This window comes from Caretta caretta, chromosome 5 (genome assembly GCF_965140235.1).
Source record: "Caretta caretta isolate rCarCar2 chromosome 5, rCarCar1.hap1, whole genome shotgun sequence".
NCBI classification, from domain to species: Eukaryota; Metazoa; Chordata; order Testudines; family Cheloniidae; genus Caretta; species Caretta caretta.
This window is the reverse complement of record NC_134210.1, coordinates 107,038,193-107,064,750: the sequence shown is the minus strand read 5'-3', so window position 1 is coordinate 107,064,750 and position 26,558 is coordinate 107,038,193. Positions and strand designations below refer to the sequence as shown.

The 26,558-nt window shown below is 38.6% G+C and overlaps 1 protein-coding gene across 38 annotated transcripts in view; it reads left to right on the top strand.

Moving 5' to 3' along the window:
- PTPRD (protein tyrosine phosphatase receptor type D) overlaps window positions 1-26,558 on the top strand; it is a 1,703,394-nt gene that overhangs the window by 909,410 nt on the left and 767,426 nt on the right. For 37 of the 38 annotated variants that reach the window (XM_048850700.2, XM_048850704.2, XM_048850702.2 and 34 more), the window contains one exon: window positions 24,532-24,554. The exons of the other annotated variant lie outside the window; for it this stretch is intronic. The gene's annotated coding sequence lies outside the window, so the exon portion shown is untranslated. The remainder of the gene's footprint in view (window positions 1-24,531; window positions 24,555-26,558) is intronic. 38 annotated transcript variants of the gene reach the window in all.

Sequence of the window (26,558 nt, the reverse complement as noted above, 5' to 3'; positions counted from 1 at the left end):
TTCCCTCCCCCATCCACCCACCCACACTTTATTCATGTGTTTGCCTCAGACTGTGTTGCCTTCAGTGATGAAGAGTTGTGTAGAAGGAAACCCATCAGAAGCAGGTTGACTGTGTTTTGTACACCAGTGTGAGTACAATCATATTCATAGTATTATCTTATGGTTTGTTTGAACAATATCTAGCTACACACCACCTTCTCCCTGTTATTTCCCCAATAATCTATTTAAGAAGGCTAGTCATGTAGAGCTGGCTAGAAATTAAACCAGACTGGAAGATTTTTGCCAAGATGATTGCGTTTATTTGGTAGTTATAAGATGAGCAATACTCTGGTGAGTTTTAAAAGGTGATTAATGCAGACCTTTGGGAAGATGAAGTGTCCCTAGAAAACACTGAGAATACTAGAATTTATTTTATTGGAAAAGAATACAATAATTGCTTTTATGTCCTTTATATTTTCTAATTGAAAGTTTTAGTTGTCTAGATCCCAGACATCTGCTCAAAGTAAATACAAAGGTAACTGATTTCTGATCCCTAAACTCTTGCACTCAGTTATTAGAGTGTGTTCTCATAATGTTGGAAATTCTCAGAGAGGAAAGGCTTCTCATTCATAGAAATGTCCACCATCTGAATGGCTGCCATTTTCATTGTTGATGGTATTGATAGGCTTTTTGGATACAGTATTTTGAGGTGTGGTTGTAGAAGGGCTGACACTTTGCTAAATTCTTTAGTGGAGTTGCCTTTGATTGGTACTGGTGGAGGACCTATACCACTCAGCCTGCAAGGGATTTCCCTCTGGCAGACAGCCTAGGCTAATTCTCTTTTTCATAGCTAAAGCACCATCTGGGGATTTCCTTGTCTCAGTGACTTAGAGCTAACTACCCTGGTTTTGTCACCCACTCCATGTCACTCCATTTTGGAGCCATTCTGGAGCAGGCCTGGGAACAAGGGGCCATGGCTGCTGGAGTAGGCTGCAATATAGCAATCCTGGATCAGTGAAACAATCCCTAGGGTGCTGCTCCAGATGGCATAAAACAGTAGCTCTGTGGTTTCTTGAATTACTATCAAGAAATCTGGTCCCCAAGCTCCCATAGACCCCAGGATCAAGGACTCGGAAATGTGGCTTAAAACCCTTTATCTCTTGTCAGTTGAGGATTACACCCAGCTTCCCAAGTAGATGCAAAGTTCAAATATGCATCAAAATTACCGGTTACCATTGCATGGTCCCTATGTGTGGTTGACTTTGTTTCAACCATTGATGAGAAGAGTTGAAGTTCCGTTGTCCTGATAGCCAAGTGGTAGTTCTCAACACTGACACGCAAGAGACCAGAGCTCAACTTGCAGACCCCTTCTGTACCCACTAGACCATCTGATGAAAGGTATACTGAATGGACAATTCACTCAGCCTTCTTGAGAAATGATGTTAATGGGTTTCTAAGGGGATCCTATCTGATTTCTGGAAGAAGGATTGTGACAGTTATACAGGTATTGGAAGGAATTTTAAAGTTAGCAGATATGGGAAATTTCTCATGGTTATAAAAGAACCCAAACCCTAAAAAAACCCTCCTAATCTGACATAAAAAAGGGTTAAATGGAAGCCAAAGAAAAATAAAGATAAAATTGTTCTGTCAACTCATTTTGATTCCTATCTGTTAAGTAAACACAGTGCACTGATGAACATCATAGATCATAAACTTTAATGGAAATGTCCATGTCAGGGATAGTACATAACTTCCTTCCCTCAAACCATATCTCTGTTGTGAAAATTATAGAAAAAATGCATACATTCCCTTTAAATTTAATACTTCATTGTGATTTCACATCAGAAGATGCATGTGTTTCTAGTTAGCAGCTCTTCTTTATAGGGAATTGCGGGAATGGATTTTTTTTTTCCCCTGCAGTTTTGATCATTCCAAAGAGAGATGTATGTGTCTCTTGTTCATTAGATCAATAGCATTGTATATACTAAATGTGTTGCTTAAATGTATAAGCACCTTGGAGATTCTCTGATGAATAGCACTATAATCAAAGATCTTGTAACGTAAATGTCCTTAAATCTTTTGTTACTGAGACATTTGAAATAAGGCTAGTGGGGCGGGGGGGAAGCCTTTAACAAATAGCATAGTGCATGCCATATATAGCACAATTATGATGCATCATAACAAAAATAAAAGATACCGAAAATTAACCTTAGCTGAAATATGAGCCAAAATGAAATAGATGGGATGAGCTGAGCTGTAAAAAGCTGTCTCGCTGGTAACTTTCTGAAAGGGTATGTGTGAGAAAAAGAAGTGATACAGCTCTGAGTTTTTGTAGCTGGTCTGTTAGAATAAATGTATTTACTGCCCTGTAAAGTAGTAGCACAACGAGGGAACCAATTGTAGACTCTCATTTCTCTTTTAGTTGATGGCATTGCATCAGTTTTATTTATAAAATGGACACACACACACACACACACACACACACAAATGATGGGGACTGGAGATCTTTTGTAGGAACCATGAGTACAAAATATAAACACTTTGGCCAATAAATGTGCAGGCTTTATTTCTGAGACCTGGCTTCTTTAATAATAATAATTAAAAAAAAAAGTCTCTGAAGAATATTACTGTATATCTACTATCAGAAAGTACAACAGGCATCCAGCACAGACAAAGCTGCTACACTGGAATGTGTTTTCCTTTTACATTTTAGTTGACACATTTCATAGTGTGTTAAGTTTTGGGTCATGCTGACATGTAATATCAGTCTCATTACAGAATAATGACATGGTTTGAATAAAAAGGATAGGAGAAGAACATAATCTCACATTGGTTATGAATTTTCAGATTAAGCAGTCCATCTGTATTTTTCATACCATGTCACTTTATTTTTGAGCCATTTAATGAGTAATGTAAGGACAAACTTGCTCCTCCAGGTTCCTCAGAACACTAACAAATTCAGAATACCAATTCAATGCCATTAAAAATAATGGAATCTCACTATTTTGCAGCCATTTAAATATGTTGGAATATTGTAGTCCTGTTTTTATTTCAGGAGAGAAGTATATAATAAATCTCATTGTAGAAATTACCATATTCAGACTATCTTAACGCTGCACATGCTAATATCTCCACAACCCTCTAAACAACTAATGATAGTGAAAGTGGAGCTAATGCTTACAACAGCCAGGAAATAGTACAAAGAAATAAATTATTTCACTCTTTTTGAAGAAAAATATTCTTCTCACTTTCCCCTGCTTGAATTTATTTAAACACATGAAACCCCAATTTTTTTATGCTGTTTGGACAGACTGATGAATTGCAAGGTATTTTTTCCCCACACAGCTACTAATACCCAGATCTCTGCTTCTTTCTGAACACACATAACTTGATCACATTCTGATAAGTTTTCGTATTCTATGTTCTTTGAATAAATTCAAAGACTAAGTAAAACACATTGCATACAGTTGCGATGCTAAGGTGTTTTTGTTTGTTTGTTTTTTACATTATTTGAAACCTCTTAAGTCTTAGGGAATAGTTCTCTACCTTCTTGCATCTCCTATGGTCATTTGCACCTGTGAAAAGAGCGAGTAAAATAACACCAACTCAGAATGGCAATGCTTTACACCTGCTTTATATACTATCTTTGTACAGGTGTAAATGACTACTGTGAGCAATGGAAAATCAGGGGCTCTGTTTTCCATGATTCCTCCATTTATTCCTGTCAAGGGTCTTAGTCTGAGAAAGAGCTGGGGAGAAGAATAAACATGAGATAGAGTAATGTGTTTGCCACTAGAGAAGGGAACAGGAGTAGTCATACAGAGGAAGGTAAAAGAAACTTATGCCACAGGGAGGGACCAAATGAGACTGGAGATTCCTCAAACATCCCTTTAACCTGTGATGGCTCCTTAGGCAGTGGAGGAAAAAAAAAGTAGCCATAACTTAGATATAATGGAGAGGAGCAGTGCTTCTATTTGTCTTCTAGATCACATTTAGAAACAGTATTTGTCCAAAGACAAACTTCAGAATTTTGCCTAGAGTTCATCTGAATGCCTATTGGAAACCAGATTTCAGCTCATTGCTAAAGCAAATGTTTGGAACTATGTGCTCTTTTTACAGAGAGATTTTCAAATTATAAGTTACCATTACAATCTATTTTGATACTATGATTTATATTGTATTTTGGAGTGCATTATGCACAAAGGTATTGTACCATACAAAGTATTGTAGGAATATGTTGAGTTATTTTTTACTTTATGTGTAGGCGTTTAATGGCATTCATCACCATAGGATCTGAGCACATCATAAAAAGTAATTAATATGTCCTCCCAACAGCCCTGTTAGGCTGACCAGTATTACAAACCCCATTTTACGGTAGGACTACTGAGGCACAGAAAAATGAAGTGACCAGCTTAGGGTCTGTAGCAGAATTGAAACAGAACCCACTTCTCCCAACTCAAAGCCCTGTCCCCAAATAACAAGATCATCCTTCTTGCTTACTGTGAGCTGATAACATATATTTGCTTAATTAATTTCAATCCAACAGTGCATTATAATGAACTCCTGATATAATATGGTTCATGTTGTTGCAGTGATATTTTAATCTAGTGAATTCAAATTGAGACTGTATGTTCAGTTCAAGGAGGAACATTTGGATTTAATGTATATAGAATTTACTATGTAGAAGCTTGTTGACTGAGTTTAAGTGGATTCATGCCAGTTGTTTCTGTTGGCTAGCTATGAAGCAAATGGTTATTCAGTAAAATAGTGGAATCCAATGCTTCCCCCTCAGTAGCACTAGCATTTATGTTTCAGTATAGTTTCATTTTGTAAGAAAAAGGGTAAAAGAAAATGTATTGTGTTGTACTTAAACAGCAAAACTAGAGGGAATAAAATGTAAGTTGCTGGCCTACAGCCATATCACCCTATGCTGTGATCCCACGGTCAGGCCAGGTCAGATGTCCAGGAAACACCTGCAGTTGCCATGGCAGGTGTTGGTAATTCAATAGGTATCCCTCTGAACCAGTACTGAACAAATCCCACATCTTCGTGTAAGGAACTGGTCATCTTCTGCAGGTGCTGCCTCTCAGCTGATCTACACCACCCATCTCACTATCCATTTTTCAAAGAACAGAGGGGTGAGCTTTAGTATTCTGGCTAAATTCTATTTAGGATAATTACATTCTGCATACCTAAATTACCTTTTAGTTTCAGTTAGACAAAATAGTCTTCACTTCCTTGTTCTAAACTATTGGGTAGTGCTGCTAAACACTGTCTAACAATTGTCAAACTTCACCACAGAATTGGCTGCATTTCAGTGATGGATAAAATGATCCTGGTAAATAGAGTATATAGAGAGAGTGTATAAATAAAAATAACATCAGTTATTAGAGATTGTAAAGTGCTTTGGGAATTGTTCTGGATAAAATGATTTATTATCATTATAGTATTCCTTCCCCCAAGAAGTGTCTCAAGCTTCTTCTCTGGTGCTTGCTGGTTGGAGTGGCCTCTTCTCATGTAGATTGGGTCCATTGATTTTGTGATGCCTGGTGCCTCCACTCAAGGTGATTGCTCACTCTGCCCGAGAACCAAGAAGTGCAGTCCTTTGGGGAAAGTGAATACCATGGAGTATAATACTCAATACACAAATAATCAAGTACATCAACACAAAACCCAGCAAAGAAATGACACCCCCCCCCAAATAATAATATAACAAAGATGGACTTTACTGGGAACAGGAAAACAGGATCTGAACAAGGAAAGGGTTAGGGTTAACTAATAAGCAAGAACACATCAACAAATCAATACATTTTCCATCTCCCAGTATTCACAACTATGCCTAACCCTTCCCCCCCCCCCCCCCACACACTTCCCTTTCTGGCACCTTCCCAGGCAGATGGTATGCTGGGGATGAGTCCAGAGACAAATGTTGCAGCACTGTGAATGTTGGCTGGCTTACTAAAAAAAAAAAAAAAAAGTTGTATGCCGGGGGAGAGTCTTCATAGATACTAGTCTTTGTCTCTGTGTCAGGCTGTCCCTTCCTGCTGAGGGGCTGAACAGCCCTGACTCATCATTGACCCAGCAAATTGCTTGTCCGTATTGCCCCATGCAGAAACCTCTGTATTGACCTCAACATTTTCTAATCCATTCTGTCCCCAGCCATTTTTGTTGTAGTCCATAGTGTAGGACCCACTTAGAGGCTCAGTGCAGAGTTCCAGCAGCTGGAAAACTCGAAGTGGGGATTACATTAACATTAATGCTACAGGAGGAAATCAGAACTGCTGGCAAAACCAAACAAAAATCATACTTTTGTCTGATTCCTGAGGGGAAATAAATTCTGAATATAAACACTATATTTTCTCAATTCTGTTTATGATGTAAAAATAAGAGTTTCAAGGATTTCGCTCAGAACCCCTTTCTCCCAAAAACGTGCTTATTTTTTAACTTTAGCAAGTTTGGAATGTCAAGACTGTCATTTTGCTGAAGGTCTTTCTTGGATGGCTCAGAGATGTGGCTTGGTAGCTCTCCTTACACCTAAATGAAAGGGTTCATTGTTGAAATCAAATAGGAGTTAATAGAAAACATACCTGAAGACAAAAACAAGATGTCTTTAATATACTCTTTTTAAAGAGTACTTAAAGTAACTGGACACTCTTTAAAATTATATCTTGCAAATGTTTAGCTTATCACAATTATTATGTTCAAGACACACTCCTAATCTTAAGAAAGGAAAATTCTGAAAGTAAAAGCACATCTGAAGCAAATATACAGCAGTATCCCTCAGGCAGCAAGTGTTTTTAAGACCACAACACAATAACTGAGTCCCAAATGCAGTCAGAGGCATATTGTATCTTTTCAGATAAATTCTTAAAATGCTAAGGAAATGGTGAGCATTGGTGATAACACTAGAGAGATCATGCACGAAATTCTGATCCTATTAGTCAATGGCAAAACTCCCATAAACTTAACTAGAGCCAGGATTTCACCCAAAGTTTGTTTCAAAATTGTTAGCAATTTTGAATGCTGTCCAGGCCACATAACTCATATCACATGCAGTACCTGAGCTACATCTTGCACAAAGAAATGTCCAAATTTTCTGAATCTGTTAAAACGCCCTTAAATTAAACACTCATAATCTTCTCTTTCCATCCTTTCCCATAACAAACAGAAACTAGAGGGGCATTGAATTCAAGTAGTTAGCTTAAAACAAAGGTGAGGTGGCCTGGTGTAGGGATCTGCTCAGTTGGTTCCTCACCGTCAGTTTTTCCATTCTCAGAGACGGAGAATTTTAGGCCTTTCTCTGAGGCAGATACTGTATTCATTTGGCCTTATAACAGTGGAAGATAAAATCTGAGATACATTTATGATGGTTTTGTGCTTAAGGTACTGTATAGGGACATATGAAAACTAGGTTTTGTTTTTAGCTCTACCTCAGACTTTCTGTGTGACCGTGGGCAAGTCGCTTAGGCCCAGATTTTTAAAGATATTTAGGCACTGCGCTGCTGAGAATTGCAGGGCCAAAGTCTTGTTTTTAAAGGTGACTTAGGCACTGAGGAGCCTAAATCTCATTGAAAGTCAATAGGATTTAGGCTTCTGGCTCCTTGGTCACTTAGATGCTTTTGAAAATATTACTACAGATCTCACCATCATCTCAAGTTCCTTGGTCCATCAAAGTTTCTTTGTCTTTGTTTTCTAATTTCGGGACTGCAGTTCACCAATGACTATTCCTGGACACGAGGAGAGTTAATAAAACAGCTCTAGGCAGCTTACATAGCTTTTACTCACACAAAACTCAGGTAGGCTTAGCCAGGATGCATCTTTTATAAAGCCATCTTCAAATTTTTGGATGCATGATGGAAAGTGAGGGAGTCCATCTTTCCAGTTGGTCTGACCTAGTTAGGGGCTATGTAACAAGCTAAAAGTATGCAAAAGGGGAGGTATAACTTACACAAATGTTGTTTCATGATTGCAGTTTCCAATCCTTTTATAGGTAGGTTCAAAATCTTGGGTGAAGTCCTTTTAGGATGAGTAATATTTTCTCTTCAATAACATCTCCTAATATTAAAGATTTGAAGCATGACCGTTTTCTGATCTTTTAATTTTTCTGCATAGAAGGTCTTCTGTACAAAATGGTTGAAATTTATATGCTCTTATTCCTATTGTTTTGGCTTAGAAAGCACAAAACAGAAGTTGATCTGACCAAGTAAAGCTGTGTTACTGAAAGTGAAAAGCAGTGCTGAGTTGTCTCCCAGTTTGGGCTTGTTAGCCAGAGGGTTTGTTCAGAAGCCATGATAAGTGATTGTAACAAAGTTGCAGTGGGGGAGGTTTAGATTGGATATTAGGAAAAACTTTTTCACTAAGAGGGTGGTGAAACACTGGAATGCGTTACCTAGGGAGGTGGTAGAATCTCCTTCCTTAGAGGTTTTTAAGGTCAGGCTTGACAAAGCCCTGGCTGGGATGATTTAACTGGGATTTGGTCCTGCTTCGAGCAGGGGGTTGGACTAGATGACCTTCTGGGGTCCCTTCCAACCCTTATATTCTATGATTCTATGATTCAAAGCTTTATAAATCTGCTTGAAACACATGAAACAGACCATATTCAGATAGGTTAAAAGGGCAATAGACAGACCTGACAAGAATTAAAGGGGATGAGTGCATGTGTATAGTAAGTAGTAACCCTTTTAGTCCTCTTTTTCTGAATTATTCTCCCAAAATCTTTATGGTATTAGTAAAGAGTATGTTTGAATTCTAAGGCCCTGAGTGTTGGTTCTTAATCTGTGAGTGACCCGTATACAGGAATTTAATATGACTGAGTATTGGACTGTGTTCTCAGCATCTTCAGGTCTGTGGGAATCCAGGTATCCAGAGAAAAGACCCCCTCAAACTACTAAAAGTGTCTACAGAAATATGTTATAAACAAAACTGGGTGGTCAATAAGGAATAATTGTTATTACAGATGAGTTCTGTAATGGATGAAATAATGATCCATTGAAAAGTTTTTTAACTCATTTAAAACTGTTGGTTTTCACAACTGTTAGTAATAATGACCAGATTAGAGATTACTTTTTATTCGTCTATCAGGTAAAGTTCACACTGTACGAGACATTCCATCAGTAATTAGGAGAACAAACCACATGGTAAATTTAACCATGGGAAAATGTTTTTCCCTCCAGAAAGGGTTCTTTTTTCTCATACCCTAAAAAGACGGGGGGGAAGGGGGTTGGAAGTTAGGTTGGGGAAAAAAACTGCCAGCATCCCACCAGAGACAGGAGAAAGAAACAGAGACCAGCTCTTTACATTACACCAAAGGTGGGAATGTATCTATTCTTTCTGTATGCTGCATTAATTTCTGAGTGATAATCTTTGATTAAATAATTTCAATTGAGCCTGTTGTTTCAGTCTTGAATACTTAACAGACATCCAACACACACACACATGAAACATACAATACTTGTTAATACACAGCATAATTTGTTGCTGGTCTAAGGCTTCAGAAATATAATCATAGAATCCTTGTTCCTTTTTTGTTTTTGACAATATTTTCTATTTTATTTACATATTTTTACAGATTTTCTGTATTTGTTTTCATCTAGGTATTTCTCTTTTTTGGTCAATTTCACCTCTTTTGGAATTGAGATTAGGTCTGTATGCTCAGAAGGCAGCCATTCATAAGCAGTCCACTAGGGAAAAATATAATAGTGAACCCTCTAAAAAACAAACAAACAAAGAAACAAAAAAACAACCCGTACTATTTGCTCAAAGAAGTGACCTACACACGTTTCTCACATGACAATCAAGAAGAAATGGCCCACACAGTGTATTATAAATTGAGTCCTTAGAAAAATAATATTGCTATTTTAAAAATATTTTGACGTTCCTTAAAAGCACTGCATTATCTTCAGACACAGCTAACATCCACCTGCAAAATACATTTTCAAAGAAGCTGGCATCTTCTCCTGTGCTCTATTTGTCAAAGGATCATGTTGTATTTGGGTTTTTGAGTCTCAACAAAGCTGTCTTTTGAGAATAATACTTAAAACCCTGTGATAAAGTGTTACAGCTACAGTTATCAAGTAATAAAGCTCATTCTCTCAGCCAAGTTACTTTTAAAAAATACCAACGACAAGAATTATCACCTTCCAAATTCAAAAGAGTATTTACAAATAATGCCATTTATATAAGACCTCCTATCTAGGCATTTCTTTCCAAATACTTTGCAAACATTAATTAACTAAGCCTCACAGTACGGTAAATTGGTCAGATCCTGCAACCTTTGAAGTAAATGTTAAAATTTTTATGAAGTTTATTGAGAGCAAGAGCGCAGGTCCAGTATTATTATCCCCATCTCACATATAGGGAAACTCAGTCCAAATTTTGCACTGATGTAAGCAAACACAAATAGAGTTATTATTAATGAGGAATTTTGATGCTCCATGTAGATACTTGAGGATCCCCCCTCAGAGCAATTTTATAGAAACCCTAGGCTGATGGATAAAACAAACAAACAAATAAATAAATAAATAAAAGGAAACTAGGCCAACAGCCAGACAAGTTTTATCTCTTTGCTATATTCTAATATTGCTTTGCACCGTCCCACTTAGAGGCCAGTATGCAGTTTCTTATGGCAGCCCAAGCCAAAGTAGATGTAGAAGAGTTTGGAATCCCTGGATTCCCTAGAACTACACCTTGAAATTTCATGGGATTGACTAGACCTTCATCCTTCAGAGGCTATGAAACATAATCCAGTTTATTATATGTGGTGTTTGATGAGACCTTCTAAACCAAGGTCCTGCCTGCTCTGCATGGCTCGAAAGATCAAATGGCATTTTCTGTAACAGCAGGGGCAACAATTTCCCATGTTTGCTCCCAGCTGTTCTGTAGAGTGCTATACATGTTGACATCTTAATGGTATGTACACAAGACCAAATTCAGCCAGGGTGCAAATCCATTTATACTTGCTTCCTTGACAGCAAAGTTCGGTCTATAGTTTTCAAAGCATGTCCTTAGAATGAAATGTTATATAAATATAAAATCTGCAAATGGCAAATCTGTATTACTGATTTAGGAAGAAAGGTAAAAATGGAGCCCTTAAAGCGCAACTGTGTAGAAAGCATGAGACGTTATTTAAAATTAGGATCTGTCTTCGGAATTATCCTCACCCTTTTTGTAGATTAATGTTTATTACACTGTGTCTTCTGCTTAAAGATTAAGATTACATTCAGGATACATTTATTTTTTTATATTCTTATGGCATGAAGTATTATAGAATGTTTCATAAAAGCTCTGGTAGTACATAAATCCCACCGAAAATACAGTTTTAAAGAATTATACATTAAACAGTATAAATTGCTCTTTTTTTCTCCCTAAGTAATGCTAATTAACACAGCATGTTTCATAGCCTACAAAAATGTTGTAGTTCAAATAAATTCAAATGATAAAAAAATCAGGATGAAAAACAATTCTTTCATCTGTAGAATATATTATGTTCAAATTCACATTAAAAATCCATTTTAATAACGCTTTAATCTGTAGAAATAAACTTTTAATTAGATGATTATTTTCATCTCTCAGAGGTAAATACAAGATAATGCTATTCAGAATCCATTAGCTATACCCTTTTCAGTGATAAAACAAATAAGTATCAAACACAATGCTGTTCCATATGTAAGATGCAATACAGCTACTGTTACTATGGGAGGAAAAAGTAATCTAAGATCAATCTTGTTAGTGTTTTGCCAGTGGACATTAATGCAAATGTTTCAATATTCAGGCAGACAATTAGGTTATCAAATGTCAATGGCTGTTAGACCTTTCCCATATTTTACTAACTTGGGGATTACTCATTTTTGAATATATTGTTTCACTTCATACTGAACATCTCACGGAGGGTTCCTGCCTTTGACTCTCACCAAACATGTAAAGATCAGGGAACTCTTTTGATGCTAGTGAAAATGCTGGTCTTTGGACTGGTGGTAGTGAGGGTTTGCAAAACCAGTGCATTCTCTTAACTTCTCTTGCTGGAACATCTATCTAGAAATTCAGGTTTATTCCTGGAAGTGAGTATTACTCTAGACTGATATATCTGATCCTGATGGGATCAAGAGAAATGTGTTGAAAGGAACATCAATATTTGTGCCTCTATTCAGCAAAGAACTTAAATGCAGTTGAAATGTTAAGCTGCTTACCTGCTCGTAGTTATGCATATGCTTAAGTGTTCTGATGTATTGGGCCTTCAGTCTGCTCGATAAAGGGGGCCTACCACATCAGCTCTCCGTTGCTGGGGCCACTGCTGATTTCTGTGTTATAAATAATAAATGCAAACTGGTTTACTCTCACTGATCTTGATGCTGCAAGATCCAGCAAAATACTTAAGTTTTTAACTTTGAGTAGATAATAGTCCGATTCAACTTCATGCTTAAAGTTGAGCAAATGTTTAAATGCTTTCTGGATCAGGGTCAGAGTGCTTAGTGCGCCTTGCAGGATTAAGCCCATGACTAATTATGTTTGAGGAAAAAGTTATGTGCCCCAGGAACATCACTGAGTGATGCCTGCATTCTGGGCATTATGTGTGCAGATGTGTGTACACACTTATTCATGTGTTGACCTGTCTGTGAAACATTCGTTTCTCATTTCCTGCTGTTTTATTGACAAAGCCCTTTATTATTGTTTTATTTATCTTTAGTTCCTTCAGTTAAGTCTACAGGTGATCTACAGTTAGGTGGTTTTCCTCAGTAAATGTATGCAAGTAGGGTTTGGGGTAAGGTTGGACACTTTCACTATGGGTCTGTTCAGTGCCCACTGAAGTCGATGAGGGTTTTTCGGGTAATTTCAGTGGGCATGAGATCAGGCCCCAAAGAAAAATCTCCAGGTTCTCCTGATAAGAGAAACTCCATAACACTGTGGAATGTGTTGCCTTTACTAACTGAGTGTCAGCATCTTCAAAAAGAAAAGGAGTACTTGTGGCACCTTAGAGACTAACCAATTTATTTGAGCATAAGCTTTGGATTTGTGCTGGAAATGGCCCAACTTGATTATCATACACATTGTAAGGAGAGTGATCACTTTAGATAAGCTATTAGCAGCAGGAGAGTGGGGTGGGAGGAGGTATTTTTTCATGCTTTGTGTGTATACAAAAAGATCTTCCACACCTTCCACAGTATGCATCCGATGAAGTGAGCTGTAGCTCACGAAAGCTTATGCTCAAATAAATTAGTTGGTCTCTAAGGTGCCACAAGTACTCCTTTTCTTTTTGCGAATACAGACTAACACGGCTGTTACTCTGAAACCTAGCATCTTCAAACAAGACCTTCCCACAGCTCCCATTGGCCGGGAATGGTGAACCGTGGCCACTGGGAGCTGCAGGGCGCCGTGCCTGCAGATGGTCAATGTAAACAAAATGTCTCACAACCTGCCTGTGGATTACCCTGATGGGCTGTGTGCCTAAGGTTGCTGATTCCTGTTGTAGACCATGTGAATGAGCCTTGGTATAGATTCCTAGATGGAAAGATCAATCTTTTTCTAAAGTTCAGAGGGTTAGCTGGTCTCCTATCTATGTGCTTCCCTTTTCATAACACAGCCATTTGCCTTTCCCTTTCCTAACTTGTTTCCTGTTTTCAATTTCTGTAATCCCCTGCTTTTTCATCCTAATCCCCAGAACGCCTTGTGTTTGACTCTTTCTTTGGACTTGCATCCATGCTCATTGAAGACAATAGCAAAGCTCCCATTAACTAGAATGGTAAGGATCAGGGACTCTGATAGATTCTTTCTAGGGTTTCTCCCATCCACCTCCCTTCTTGGAGATCAGAATTACTTCCAAATACACTAGCCTCACAACTCCTAAAACTGGAGAACTGTAACTGCTGTAGCAGAAATTGTCTCTCTGATATGAGACCAGAAGTGAATGTCAGCAAAGATAGGAAGCTTGTGGCACACTGGGATGGGGGGAGGTGAGGGAGACTAGTCTGAAATATTTATATTAGAAAAAAAAATCTTTGGTTGGGTTTGAGATTTGATCTTGGGTTTGACTCTAGACCTTACATTTTTTTATGAACTAATTTACAAGACTCTCTGGACACTCAATGTGTTCAAACATTTATTTTACAATGGGAATCGCCAGGATGCAGATGCCATTAAAAAAAAAAAGTCTAGTGAGTAGCTTATTACTTGAATTTTGCTGCGGTGGGACAAAGCTTTTGAAGACTGATCCATGTTTCAAAGATAATTAATAAAATTACTCTTCACAAGCAGCTTTATTTCATTCATATTCCATTTGAACAAGAGTCTTTTCCTGAAGTGTTTTTTTCTGTAATCAGACTAACCAAGCTATGGGTTATCTTGTCCAGTCTTCTCTGTCTGAATGGTTCCCTGTTCCAGGGATTTCTGACTACTGTCTTAGTTGGTCTAGTAGTTAAAGGGTCTATTTCAAACCTCACATCAGTTGTTTGTTTTTTTTTAAAAAAACCTACCTTCCTTTGTAATTAAGTAAGAGCTGGCCAAGATACAGTACTCAGTAAGTGCTGGAAATTCCACCAAATTTTTAAGTAATGATGTTAATATCTGATATTTAAGATATTGAAAAAGCAGGATGATGCTACAAAACTGCTGAGATATTAACTTGATACACATTATTTTCATAAAATTCATATGAATGTCTATTTTTGTTCAAAGGAATGCAACAATTTTTTTTGTGAGAGATCAAAACTTCTTAGTTACTGCATTTACTTATGAGGACAATTATGACACTAGTTCATAAAAACAAATGCACTCTGAGGACCAATGTTTCAGACCTTTAGAAATACTGTTCATTAGCTTTGCTAATCTTTAGTTACGTGCCAGATCCGAGAAATAGTCCCACTTAGAGCACTTACTGAATCTTATTTATGATCTTGAGACACCTTCTTGGATACTTACAATTCCAATTAATATTAATCCCTCTGTTACTTTGTTATCCTGTTCATGTGTTAACACTTGTAACTCAGTGCAAATTGGTATTTAAAAACCAGATATGGTCTCTGGCAACACACTCAGGTACAATAAGTATCTTTCGTAGTAATCAAAGTGGTAAAAATAGGGTATCCTCCAACCTGATGTTCCAGCTTCTTGCAAGGTTGCCCTGGCAGATGTTTCTCACTATAATGCAGCATTTTTTTTTTTTTTTGTAAATGAAATGCGGTGGCTGACTGCAGTTGTGTGTGTAGCCCATTCACAATTATGCAATGTCAATTAGACTATACTACCATACATGCCGTTATAACAGCCGTAAATTACAGGGTGTGCAGTTTTTAAATAATTGACAGTTACCATGTAATAACAAAAGGTCTATTGTAATTACTATGTTATAACATATTTTGTTTATTTTCCCTACATAGATGGCTCTCACTACAGCCAGCACTCTGTTATATACTTTATTTCTTATTGAAATAACTAATTAAATTGCCATTAGTTTTTAATGCAATGTAGTTACACATAATGTGCATTTCAGTAATCAGTTAGAAATCTAAATGGCCTTGTTTCTTTATGATTACATTATTCACACATAATAAAAATGATCATGATCTTTATCACAACTAACATGAGCACATACTGTATAAGTGGAAACATGAAACAATGTAAACAGCTTCTAAATAGATTAACTGTATCTTCAATCCTTTTATAGTTTACCTTTTGAGCTTCTTGGTCTGATGTTCTTACTCTGAAAGGGAGTGATTTTTTTTTTTTAAATCTCTAATACATGCAAGCAAAGTATCAACTAAAATGAACTGAAGTTATTTTATACTGGTTTAGATACAAAATATAAAATCATCCATTTCTGAAAATTCCCTAATACATTATCTTTGATTTCCAACCCTTTTAACCATACAATATATGTTCATTCTGTCACCACTAGAGCTGATCCGCTTGGTCAGCATTTTTTGTTCAACTCTGTTTTATTTGCTTATGTTAATAGGTTCTTTTTTGTGCTTGGAAGGTAAAACTTGTAAGCAGTGGCCAAGTTCTAGACAGGAAATGATATTAAGCAATTATTTTTTATCACAATGAAGTGAAACAAAAACATAGACTGTTTTTTCCAAGCAACCCTTTCAGTGACATTGTTTAAAAAACTGAATAGCAAGAATGCCTTATAAAATACATGACAAACTGTTCAATTACATTTAAAGGATGAGCTATCATGCCAGTCCTATGCAGGGAGTTGACCTGCAGCCACCTACGTACAGGGTCGCAGTACCTACTCCTCTGAACAGTCCAATTGAAATCATTGAGACAAATCGAGGCAGTAAGCACAATGCCCAGTAATAACTGTTTTAAAGATAAAGCAGCAGTTTGTAATTAACAGTCTCGAGTGAGAGACTATCAGCCTCCTGAGGTAGAGGAACAATAGACTGGCAATTTAGGCAGCTTTGTGCAGGTTAGCAGATATACCATCAACATTATGATCGAGGAGGAGGAGTCATTTGGACACCTGCTATATTGCACTTCTCTGAGGACCTGGTGCTGAGAGGCCAATGGCAAGAAAGAGATGCCATCAAAGTTGAAGTGAAAGGATAATGCTTAATTAAAAATCTTGATGTACACCTACTGTATCTTACCTGCTAAAACAAATCACTGCATCACTGATTTTTCACTATATCCTAAAGTCTTCCAATCCATCCCACATCCTTCATTCCATCAGCTGCTTTATGACTCCCACTTGGACAATAAAAGACCATATAAAACTTTATTTAAATTCACTATGCAGTATCATCTTGATTCATCTTCATGAACACTGGGGAGCAGCTGGATAACACGCAAAACCTCTTCATTATTTAATGTCAGAACTACATTGAAAACCTGTAGTCCACTCCATTCCCTCGTCACTGACATGCACAAACACCAGGAGTTGAAGTCTAAATAGTTCAATTACAGAGACTATAGAATTGACCTAAATAAGCAGGAAAATCCCTATGTAGTGTAGGGTGTTTTATTTTTAATGGGAAAAAGTCACATTAGCTGCATAGAATTTGAATATATGGTCACCTCAGTTATAGGGGGGAAAGTGATAAAGAGAAATAATAATGGAGCAATTACCCAAGAGAATTTATTTTAATAAGATGGCTACTGATGTCCATTTCTGAAATTTCACTCTGATTATAATAATTAAAGGTCATGAGAGAACATTTGTTCCAAGGAGATATAAAGTTGAGGTGGTAAACTGGGACTATAAACCTGGAGTCTGATAGAAATACAAGTTCATGGTGCAGAACTAGCAGTTCTATGATTTTTATAGCCCCTGTTTTAATCACAGGACTTATTCTGTTTCATAACTCTAAACTCCATTAACCAGCCAAGATTGGTGGTTTCATAATCTAGGTATTGAACTGAAGTCAGGAAATGTGCAAAATGAGATCATCCAAGTTATCATTATCTAAAAAACGGAAGCTCCTTATAATTTTAAACTGCTTTTTTTTATTCCATTTTCAAAATCTTAATCCGACCTTACAGGCAATGGAACTGTGGTAGTCAATATGCTAATAACAGAGACAAACAGCATTAAAATTGTGCCAGGGAATGCCTAGAAAAGCAACTTTTCTTCTGAAGTTACTGCAGTGTCCTAATGAACCAGAACAAAAGTTGTTGTGAATATCTAGAATGATATAGGATTTGAAAATTGGAAATTCACATGCTGTGGGGGAAACATCAAGAAATAAGTTCACTTGAAACAAAGCATGACTTTTGTGCTTTTCCAGCTCTATTATCATGGCTGGTCTGATGATACATGGGATAACACAGTGGGCCTGATTCTACTGTTGTTTGCATCAGGGTAAATCAAGAGTAATTCCATTGAAATCACATGGGGGTAAAATACATATAAAAGAGCCAACTATGGCTCAATAGGAAGATATTCCCTCCCTCCCTCTCCCCCCATCCCCCTCCCCGAGGTGCCTATGGCTAGAAAATGTCTCTAATTGCTGTGCCATTGCAACTGTAATCATTATACACATGCAAGGTTGTATAGATAGTTGTCCTGGACCACCAGAGTAAGACGGACAGGACATGAGCAATGTGGTTTAACTAGGCTGCAACTTTTTTTTACTTAACACATCTAGGAAGTATCAAGCAATGACTCATCCAGTGGAGGCCATCCTTCCTTTGTAAACAGTTCAACATGGGGAGGGCTGCTGTCAGATCCCCACCCATCTATTCCACCTGTTCCCAGAACTGTAGCTGGGACTTAACCACCCTCCCCTGGTTATCAGGGTTGAGGGGGTGTGAAAGAGGGTGTTGTCACCTCACTGTACCAGATGTTAGGAGCGCTAACCCCATTCCCCTCTTCTTCTAGGAGCACCAATCTCATTGCCTTCCATCTCCTAATCTGTTTCCAATCCCAATGTATTAGCGACCTGGAGCCCTTATTGACCTGCACTGACACCTGTCAAGTTGCAGCAAAAATGAATCTTACAATCTAATCTACCCACCATGTCTTTGGGAAGGGAAAGTGGAGAAAACCCACATGGCCAGGACAATATGGTAGTGATGGAAAAATTCCTTCCCAGCCCCCAAAAGGTGACTAGCATGATGCTCACAGCATGGTCCAGAGGCTTGGGCCAATTCTAATCCCAGGGTGGGTTTCTTCTCAGCACAGAATGGCACCTTTGGGCCAGCGAAAGGACTTACAAATCTTCCCCTTGGGTACACAGGAGCCAATAGTCTTATCCTGGACCTTTCTACCCAACCAAGCAGTCATCAAGTCTCTGCTACTCCAGGCCACAAGGGTTGGGAAAAGTACATTCCTTAAAGGGGCCACAGGTTTTCTTCCCCTTCCGGCTGGCTCTGACCATGCCTCCCCACTTCTGAGGCTGCTGGGTGACATTTCCTGGATACGACTGAAGCCATAGAATATAATGTATAGTATCCTTTAAGGGTTCATAGCGCTCAGTTAAATACTCTGAGCAGCCCTTATTCAAGCTAAACTTGTTGAATCAAGGCAATGTTTTGTCTGAGTAGAGACTGCAAGATGAAATTTTAAGGACAACAAGATTAGCTCTTTCTAGAAGTGATATCAGTTGCATGGAAACCCACTTCTGCACACTTGTGGTTTCTCTCAATTTATTTTTCTCGAGCTGCAGTCAATTTTTCTGACATGATTTTCCCTCAAGTTTAATTGAGTCAGTGAATAGATACAAAGAAGAGAGATTTTTATTTGTCTCCTGCAGAGGTGCTAATAGGAAAGAAGACAATTTTCACTTGATTTATATATATGTAAATATAAAGCGAGATTTCTGCAGAAAGCTCAACCTTATGTAGAGTACTTCTGTGAGGGACACAGGTCTTATTAAAACAGAAACTTTCATTGTAAATTACAGTGCAAAGGTTGGATCTGAAGAAGTGATCAGCATAATTTCTTCAAGTGATTTCACATGTTCATTCCACTGTAGGTGTGTGCATCCCTCAGGCACAGTTGTCAGAGATTTTTCCCTCAGCAATACCCAGTCAGGTGGTGTGAGGGCCCTCTTTTTCTTCATGCCAATGCACGCAAGCATAAAAGGAAGAGCCATCCTGACCCCTCCCCCCAGTTCCTTCCTTCCACCTCTGATGGTTGTTGGAGCTGCTATGCTTGTGTTTGCAAGTCCTACACTCTTTAGTGTAAAGAGTACCTTTTGTGCCAGTTTGAGGTTAGTTTAGAGATTTTGTACATAGTTTAGATATGAGTAACTTTAGATTAGTATTTGGTAGTGTGGATTCCCTGGTTACCATTTGGGTGTCGGTACCAGCAGCAGAATCATGCTTCGTTCTCCTGACTTCAAGTTCTATCACTCATGTAACAAGTCTATGCCAGTAAATGACTATCACCCCAGGTGCCTTAAGTGTCTGGGGGAAGAACATGTGAGTGATAACTGTCACATTTGTAGGGGGTTCAAACCCCACCCAAAGAAAGAAAGGGCAGCCAGACTCAAATATCTGCTCATGGAGTCTGTTTTGCCCATTGGATCCTTCCCACTCAGAGTGGGTACCAAGTATGTGCACATTTGTTAGGAGTGCACCCTCTGATCTGAATGAGCCAAGAGCCAGATCTCTGTTGTTCTAAGGGAGTGCAGGAAGTTCTTCTTCATAGTAGAAAGCCTTTAACTCGGACTATTTAGCATGCTAAATGGAAAAGATTCCATTTGGTCCATACCGAAAGGCATTTACCTGTCTTGAGCTCCTAGTCCAATATATAGTGTTTATAAAACAACGAGCATTAACTATTAGTTTCATCAGAGACCACCTGGTGGCTATCTCAGCTTTCCACCTGGCCATGGATAAATGCTGTTTTTCCCCCACAAATCCTATGTCCATCAGGGTTCTGAAAGTGGACAGCTATCTAGAGGTACGCAGCCCTCTTCCCCCATTAAACTTACATTTAGTTCTAGCATAGTTGATGAGTTCCTCATTTGAGCCTGTTCTCTGTAATACCTTTCTGTGAAGGTGGTTTTCTTGGTTGCTGTTGCTTTGGCCAGAAGAGCAGGGGAATTGCTAGTCTTAGTATCAGAACCTCCTTGTATGATCTTCTTTAGAGATAAGGTTTAACTTCAGCTTCACCCAAACTTCCTGCCTAAAGTGGTTTCCATTTCCACATTAACTAAGCAATTTGCTTGCTTTCTTCTTTGCAAAGCCTCATTCAGTTAAAAGAAAAGTAAAGTTTCAGTCTCTCAATGTTAGAAGAGCTTTAAGCTTTTTACCTGGATTAGGTTAGGTCATTTAAGTCTCTCAGAACTGTTTATTGCGGTTTCAGACAGAATTAAGGGTCATCCAGACTCCACCCAAAGGATCTGTTCCTGGATTTCTAGCTGTATTTCTATGTTACCAATTGGCTGGTAATGCTCCCCAAATAGAGTGTTGCCTCATTCGACCAGATCACAGGCAGCTTCCACAATCCTTCTGACTCATATACCCAGCTTGGACATTTGTAAGACAGCACCCTGGTCATGGATCCATATGCTTCCCTCTCACTATGCTGCCTCTCATCAATCTAGAGATGATGCCAGATTTAAGTAAACTCCAAGCCCTCCTCCAGTTCGAACTGCTTGAGGACATGTGCAATCGCTTGAAGAAGAAACCATTACTAACCCTCCCTTCTTTCCTTCTGTATTGGAGTCTTTCTGGTAGGAAGGAACTGAGGAGGTCTGGGGACAGTTCCACCCTTTATACTTGGGTGCAGCTATGGGAGACATCAAAGGGTTCTCTCACTGCCCTGCCAGGTACTGCTGAGGGAAAAATCTCCGACAACTCTGCACAAGGTGCTCACATTCCTAGAGTGGAATGGACATGTGCAGCACATCTTGGAGAACAACAGTTACAGAAGAAGTTTAGTAACCTTTTCCGACAGATTCATGATGGAATTATAAAACAAAAATAATTGTAACCCAGATGCCATATTGTTTGCCTGCTTAGGGATTTTAGCTAGCTACTTACTAACAGCTGCAAACACACATTAGGCAATTCACTTTCACTACACTCCCAAATCTCTCTTAAAATGTGCCAAATTAAATGTTCCACATGTTGAGGTTTCATCCTGTAGAAATTCACATTTTATATGTAGGAAAATTAACCATGTCCGAGCACTAGGAAACTGCCCACATCCCAGGGGAACATAATCTTATGGACTAGCTAATTTACAAGGTTTTGAAAGTACCATTGGGCACTGATGCTGTGCAAGAGGGTGGTGTCTGTGGACACAGGGAAGAAGAGCTGGGTTAGAACTCCTTCCTGCTGTGAGCCTCATCTTGCTGTCCTAAAACTGGTCAGACTATCTTACAATGAGAGCCACTACCCTTGCTCCCAGCTTTGCCTCCTCCCTCTGCCCAGAAAATTGCAAGGAAAGGAGGATTAGCATGTGACTGCAATAAAAGCAAAGTGGACAGGATCTTATTGGCATATTTAGTCCGTATGTGTGGCATGACCCCCTTTTCCTGAGCTCATCCAAAAGGCCCCCACACTGTCTACATTTGTCCCACTTCTGCCATGCTGCCTGCAGTGAATCAAGTTCACTTGTATATAAATGGACTGTTGTTATTCCCCTTTCTCTGACTTCTACTCGTTTGTCATAGATTGTGAGCTTCTCAGAACAAGGACCATTTTGAAGCTTTTGGAAAGTGTCTAGTACCTAGCGGATGCTCGTACAAATACAGAACAGTGTTATGGGATCACTTAAACCTTGCTATTATGCATCAAGCATAACCATAATCTTTCATTCAGGATAAATGTAAAGAAGACATTGTAAAGAAAAAGCTGAAGCAAAGTAGTAGCACCCAAAGCAAAAGAGCATGTAAAAGCTTGAGTAGAAACTGAATCATATGGCCCATGAGGTTTCAAATGGAGAGTCTAGGGTTTGGATTGATGGGAGTGTCTGTGTTGGGGAAGCTACACCTGTGGGAATTCTGTGGAAAAAAAATTAAAATTCTGCATAAAATATTTTAAAATGCTGCAAAATTCTGCATGTTTTACTTGTCAAAATAACACAATATAATCATACCAGTTTCAATTATTTTTGGTCATTTATTTCAAAATACTTGTCAGCAAGTATGTCTGTAACAATACAGATAACAAAAAAGATTCAGGAAATGTTTTTTGACAAAAAGATTCTTTACTAGGCATATTAATACAGAGATCTGGGTAATAATTCATTTAAACTACAGTACAAAACCGTATTTCCCACACCCCTCAGAAGCATTACAAAAGTTTGGGGGAGTCAGACGTAACAGAGGAGCTGAGGGAGAGGGAAGTAAATTACTGGGAAGGAGCCTGGGTGTGAACTTGGAGGGTTGTTGGGTATGCATGGGAAAAGTATGGAACAGGTTATTTTGGGGGCAGGGAGGATTGTTAGGGAGCTTCCCCCATACAGACCCAGGCTGACCCCTAGCCTCTCCCATTCAGTCAGGCACATCTGCTCCTTTCCCCAAGAATGTCTCCAGCCCTATGTGTCCTTGCACCACCTGGCCACGTGTCCCTCCACCCCCACTCAGACACCTACTCTCACCATCCCCATGTAGCCCTGCACCTCCTTCCCCTGTCCCCATGTGTCTCTGTGACCTCCACTTAGCCACCCTCTATTCTTTTGTAGCTCTGAACCCCCTCCCTCATCACCATGTGGCCCTGTGCCTCCACTCCCCCTGTGTCCCTGTGCCTCCATTCCCATTCAGTCCCTGCACAGTCTGTCCTTCCTCCACTAGCCCTCATGAGCCCCTGTCTGACCCATGCCCCCAGCATCCCACACTGTCTGTCTCTCCATAGCCCCTGTCTCCTGACCTGGCCTGACAGGCTCTGCAGAAGTCAGGCTCTTTCTCTTCCTAGTTGGCTGGGAGCTGCTGCTGTGTTTTATTGCCACAGTGCCCTCCGGTGGACAAAAGGTGGAACTGCAGCAACATTTTGGCAGAAGCTTTTTCTGTGAAAAAAATTAAAAATATGGATGGCTCATTAAGTATGCATGCACGCAGTAGTGCAGAATTCCCCCAGGAGTAGGGAATGGGAGGCATCCAGAAAGCCAAGCAGATAGTAACAGAAGTGATAGTGCTGTGGCCCTGAGAGAAAGCTGGATGGAAAGGCAGCTTTTGGCACAGTGAGCAAATAAACTGTCTCTTGCTGTTTGATTCCTACTATGTTCAGGGAAACAGAACTTTATGTAAAATCTTTGTAAATAAAGAAAATTGCATCAAAAATACCTTACTCTAAATTTCTCCTCCCAGTTGGAACAACCTACAAGTCTCTGAATTTTCAGATAGCTGCTCCGGTCAAAAAGAGCAGCAAAAATTATGGAATTCAAAGCATCTCTGAAGTTGAGAGCAGGATGGCTGCTGAAAAAGAAAGCTACGTATTTAAATATTAAAAAACTTTGATTTATGATTTGTACTGCTTCAACTCTAGGGATAAAATTGCAGGCAGCCAACCTTTCCCCAAAGGAGTAATTAACTTGAATTAGCATTTGGATAAATCTTGTATTTAAGTCATCATTTGCAAGCTAGGGTCACAGATCCTCCCCACTTCTGTCCTGCCCCTGCACTCCATCTCCCTGGTAAAATAAAGATACTTGACTTTACATATTGGAGAGTCACCAAAACAGAAAAACAATGAAGAGTCCGGTGGCACCTTAAAGACTAACCAAATTATTTGGGCATAAGCTTTCATGTGTAAAAAAAACTCTCTGAAGAAGTGGGTTTTTTAGTCATGAAAGCTTATGCTCAAATAAATCTGTTAGTCTTTAAGATGCCACCAGTCTCCTCATTGTTTTTGTGGATACAGACGAACATGGCTACCCCTCTGATACTTGGTACCAAAACAGAAATGCTCTCCCCTCTTCATAAGCTGTTCCACACAACTTTTAGTGTTGGATACTTGCGTGCCAAAACAATCTTGTAACTTAACTTCAGAATTAATTCAAATGCTTTCTTCACATTCTTCAGTTATTACAGGGTGAACTATTTCTTAGTTGGTTTTGTGCAATATCCAAGCAGTTTTCTTTCCAGGAACTACCAATGAATGCACCCAAATTTCCACTTTATGCCCCTTTTGCTGAAAATATCTCTCTCTCTCTCTCAACAGGAGCTCCAGTTCACAAGGTTGAGGTAAAACACCAATTTCATTACTAGATTAACACTAAGTAGAAGAAAACAAAATAGCATCACACACTTTCCAGGGATATGGTATTTGTTGTTGTTAAGTTACTGATGAAAATGAGAATTGTTTTCTTTGAAACTGGACAGGAATTTTGATTTTTTATCTGTTTATGAATTCTGCAAGAGTGCTGTCTAAGGATTAGCAGGCCTTCCTTGTATCTCTGCCACTGACTCAGCATGTGATATTGGAAAGGATTTCAAAAGTGGTTTCCAGTTTTGGGTCGCTCTGTTTTGATTGCCCACCTTCAGACACTGTGATCCTGATTTTCCAGTCGTACTGAACACCTACAACTTCAAGTAAAGCCAAAGGGCTCTGCATCCCTTAGTACCTGTGAAAATCAAGCCAAAGGTATATAAAATATAGCACCAGGAAACAGAGAGGAACAAAATTGTTACGCCACTTTAAAAAATGTGACCCTTAGCTTCTTTTTGTCTTGTTCACTGCAGATAATAACACTTTCCCTACCTCACAAATGTGTTATGTGGATTAATAAATTTAATGCTTTTAAATTGCTTCAAGATCTTTGAATGGAAGGTGCTCTTATAAATACAAAGTATTAATCTAATTTATGGTATCATGCTGGGTCTAATAATAGCACTAGTAATATTATGTGCTATTTTGCCTATTATTCAAGTATCTCAAAGAGTTTTACAAATTTGATTTTGGCAATCCTCACAACACCTCTGTGAGGTAGGGAAATAATATTATGCCCATTTTATATTTGTACAGCTTTATCTTATATTTGTACAATTTTATGTTTGTACAATTGACTCAGTTCTACCAGAAGAAGTGAGGAATGTACAATATACTTAACCTTGTGTTCTGCATTTAGTTGCAGCTGCAGGTGTCTTTGTGAATTCTAAAGCCCATAAAAGATTGACTGTGCTAGCAGAAAGAATAACCTTATTATTAGTGGTGGTGGTGGTATTGTTGTAGTGTCTAGCGGCTGTGATCCTGTCTCAGAGCCCCACTGTGCTAGGTGCTGTTCAGACACGTAACAGAGATGTTTTCTGCCCTGCAGAGCTTACAGTAGCAGTTCTTTCCTATTACTGTCTTTACACTGTGTAAGTGTACAGAACGGGAAAATCTGAGGTACTCAAAGTAATTCAATATGTGACCAGCTGTCATTCAGATCCATGTGGATCTAGTGTGTAGTTCTCTATGAATAAGGCTGCCCAGTTATCAATATGTATAGCTGACTTAGCCCCTCCTTCCATGATGGCAAGAATTAATTTCTTTCAGACTCACGCTATCAACAGTTTAATTGAACAAAACTTCCTTAAAGAATAAACAATAGGATTTTAAGTATGCCTTTAATTATGAAACATTATAATATGGCAATATATTTATTTGCCTTTTATAGTAAACTTGGGCCTAATCCAAAGCCCATTGAAGTCAATGGGAGTCTCTTTGACTTCACTGGGCTTTGGACCCAACTCTTTGTCTTCAGTAAGAAAAATAAAGTGAGACTATATAGGCCCAGGTGAAGAAAAAGAAAACGAAATACAATAAGTGAAGCTTAGAGAGGCAGTTTAAGTATAAGGAAATAAGGGGCCTCACAGCAGTACAATTAATATTCTGATTCATGGTAATTATTTCTGAATCCGGATTATCTACTGTATTACTCACTTCAGAAGATTAGTGGTATAACTGAATTATCAGGGCCTATGAAGTAATATTAATATTTTGTGAGTTAGAGTGGTATTTTTGTACCTCATCTTCCATGCTGGAAACTTACAGCAACTTGTTCTACCATATTCAGTGGCAAGAAGCCCAATTGTTGGTATGAAATGGAGTGCAGAAGGGGGTAGCTTTGCAATGTATCCTTCCATGTGTAACTTTCACCCTCAGGTTTTTGGTGATCATGAGGGATCATGGAAATATGTTTGCCACGAAAAAATGCGGAAAAACACAGGATTTGCATTTTTACACAATATCTTCAGTTTTTACAT